The sequence below is a fragment of the Cavia porcellus genome, unplaced genomic scaffold (genome assembly GCF_034190915.1).
Source record: "Cavia porcellus strain 051 isolate PalLab524CR breed Dunkin Hartley unplaced genomic scaffold, mCavPor4.1 scaffold_11, whole genome shotgun sequence".
Lineage (NCBI taxonomy): Eukaryota > Metazoa > Chordata > Mammalia > Rodentia > Caviidae > Cavia > Cavia porcellus.
In genome coordinates this window covers 64,624,017-64,627,467 of record NW_026947494.1, presented here as the reverse complement: position 1 = coordinate 64,627,467, position 3,451 = coordinate 64,624,017, and the positions used below count along the sequence as shown (strand labels likewise).

The 3,451-nt window shown below is 42.9% G+C and overlaps 1 long non-coding RNA gene across 1 annotated transcript; it reads right to left on the bottom strand.

Moving 5' to 3' along the window:
- Positions 1 to 720: 720 nt before the first annotated feature.
- On the bottom strand, positions 721 to 2,787 carry LOC134478139 (uncharacterized). The gene is made up of 2 exons (XR_010050582.1): positions 2,529 to 2,787; positions 721 to 2,052 (listed from the first exon to the last, which is right to left on the bottom strand). It is a non-coding gene; the product is annotated as an uncharacterized LOC134478139 (long non-coding RNA).
- Between the last annotated feature and the right edge of the window lie 664 nt (positions 2,788 to 3,451).

Below are 3,451 nucleotides of genomic sequence, written 5' to 3'. Positions count from 1 at the left end.
AAATAAAATTTTTAAAAAATCAAGAAAAGTGCTGGCACCCTGGCCATATAGTCACATGAGCACTAGCATCCTGAGAAGCCAGTGGTTTTTCACATCCAGTACTTTCTAACTTGAACTAGAGAAAGGGGCACAGCTGGGGGACATTGAGCCTGGAAGCTTCTGGTGGCTTCTTTCTGCCTGAGTGAGGACAGCCAGCTTTCAAGAAACAGCCCTGATGCTCTGGGTTGTTCCCTCAGCCCCAAACCTTGCCAGGCTTTGGCTGCATGTAGATCATGGCAAGGCACTATTTCAGCAGATATGTACTCTACTTCTATTCTTGAATCCATGCCAAAGCCACTGTCATGGTTTATGTCAGTGCTCCCCCCATCCTCCTGCCCCGCTGGTCTCATGCAAACATAGACACCACCAAATGTAGCATTTATGATTGGTGCATTGTCTAGAGCTCAGACTGACGGTATGAGTGCTACACCCAACCAGGGGTAGAGCCAGTATACAGTGAAATGGAAGGAAGAAGGTGTGTCTCTCACTTGCCGAGTTTGCTTTTGTTGTTTGCAGCAGCCATGAATAGTTGACCCGCCACACCACACCATGCTATGCTCCCTTGGAGCCAACTGAGTATAGAATGAAACTCCCAAGAACTTTAAGAAATAAACCTTTTTTTCCTGCATTTTGAGCATCAGGTATTTTGTTTCAACAATGAGAAAAAAATAAGTCACAGAATGAAAGAAATCTCTGCAGTCATTTATAAACAATGTGTCATGTTTTACAGCTCTCTAGCCCAGACATAATACGCAATTCACTTTGTTCAATCCTGATAACTCTATGGAAGTCAGAACTATTATTATCCCCATTTTACAGATGAAAAATGAAAGCAAACAAAATTTAGGCTCTAAGGTAACAGGTAACTTGCCTACTATACTACATCACAGCTTTTTTCCACTCCCCTAAAGGAAATTAGAACTTTGCTTGCTTTGGATTTGGCTGCTGGCCAACTGTCATGCAGGCACACAGACAACAAAACAAATCTAAACTAAAAGCCTTGAGTAAACATTTCTATTCCAAAAATGCAGCATACATATCTAGAGTTGGGAGGGTCCTTGGGGAGGCGACTGGAATTGGATTATAGAGGAACCCATGAAACGAAAGTCGACAAAAAAATGGAAATTCTTCAGGATGACTCTGAGCTTGCAAGAGTCTTCCGTGGCTGTCAGAGTAACTGTGAGAAAATGATCACCTTACCCATTTGTCAAATAGTGAACAAAAAATGGGCAGATGGGCAAGTGGGGATTCGAGAAACCACAGCATACCTTTACATTCCCTTCACTTATAATAGAATTAAATATTTCTTCTACCTATGTTTTTTTTTTAGTCTAAACAACTTTTATGAAGGAACAAAATTAGAGCTCCAATGCTTCCCAGTCCCACGACTTATCACAAAGTTATACCAATCATGACAAACTGGCATTGACATCAAGATAGACAAACCACCAAAGTACCAATATAAAGTCCCAATAGATACCCACATAACAGACATTTGAGTTCTGGTAAAGATGCAAAAGCAATTACATGGAGGAAGGATTGTATCCCAATAAATATACTGGGACAACTGGATATCCACATGCAAAAGACCCAAACCTTATAGCACATCAGAAATTTCTTAAAGCATCCAAAAGTAACTCAAAATGGCTCACAGTGGGTTAGTTAAAGTGAAGGCAGGTGCGGCCTGAGCCATTGCTTGGTTGAAGTGATCCTCTCTGGGATAAAAATACATGTTTTTTCCTTATCATACTAATGAAACAACGTGATGATTATGCATATTTATTTCACTAATATTATGTTTTTAAGGCATATGCATTTACCTATAAAAATGTTGTTTATCACTCTTTATGGCTGAATAGTATTCCGTTATATAGAAATACCACATCTTTTTCATCCATTCCTCAGTCGATGGGCATTTAAGTTGTAGTCAAATGGATCTGAAGAGAAGATGAAGCTGGAGGGAGGATAGCAAGTTCCAGTCCATCCTAGGCAATTTAGCGACTTAATGAGACCCTGTCTCAAAATAAAAAACATTAATAAAAAAGGACTGGGTATGCAGCTCAGCAGGAAGACCCTGGGTTTAATCCCCAGTACTGGAAAAACAAAACAAATAAGTGAAACACAAAAACAAAATTAGTAGCTTAGTGGTAGAACACTTGCTTAGTGTGTGTGAGACCCTGGATTTGATCCCTAGCACCAAAAAAATAAAGCCTCTTATTTAAAAAGATTGCCAGATACAATAAATTTTTTTAAAAAATCTGTTCATACATTAAAATATGCCTGACTTACAGATGGTTTTAACCTGATTTATTTATTTTCTTTTAGCCAGGTAAACAAATTGATTTTCTTTTACTCAGAGGACCACATTAATAAGTGTCTTTTGGACCAGAAGAAAAGTGGCAACCTAATTAATTAACTGTCACGTTGCAAACACCCAACCAGTTTTTTTCTTCTGAAATCATTCGAAACTCCCATTAAATGGACCTTACCAATACAGTACATGAGAAAAATTCCTTCGAAAAAAAATGTCGGGTTGGGGTGTATCTCAGGGGCACAGGATGCGCTGCTTGGTACTCACAACGTCCTGGATTCCATCCCCACTTCCAAAGTGTGTGTGTGGGGGGCCCTTTATCCAAAACTGGCAGGTTGGATTGTATTACTGTATGGTTTGCGGCCAGCACTTGCTCTTTTAAGAATCACACCTTCCTTCTGCCCATTGGCTGCAGGCTCAGTCAAATTACTTGCCTCGGCCAATAGGAGTCACGTGTGAGTCACGCGTGCCAGTTGTGTACGGAGCTGTCACGTCCAGGAACATCCCACGACTCCTGTTAGACCATTCGCAGTTTGAATACCGTCATGGCAGGAGTAGCGACACCGTTGAAACAGCAAACACTACAGGTTTAGACTTCCCTTCCCCGCCCCTCAGGCTGATTTACCAGCTCTGCAGTGAGTGCTCTCAAAAGGGCGATCTCAGCTGAGTGTGATGGTGCACTCTGGGCGGCAGAGGCAAGAGGATCACAAATTCGAGCTTAATCTGGGCAATTTAGCGAGCTGGAGGGAACTGGTCACAAATTTAAAAGGGTTGAGTATGGAAGGGAAATTGTTTTTCAGCCTGGAACACGAAATAGAGAAATCCGGCAGAGTAGCCCCTGAGCTACGGCAGAGGGTGTAATTTCCTCGAGGAACAGACCTCAGTCCGTTCACGGTCGGCCTTGTTGTGTGCTGTCCTCTCCTGGAGCCAGGAGAGCAGGATCGGCAGCCAGGTGCTGGGGGCGGACACCGGAGCCAGGTCTCGAAAGCGAATAACGGACACGCGGGGAACAGCAGCTCATCCTAATATCGCCGAATCCGGAACCTCTGGAACCCCGCAGACTCTAGGCGGGCGCTGCCCCGGGAACATCCGGTGCTCGAG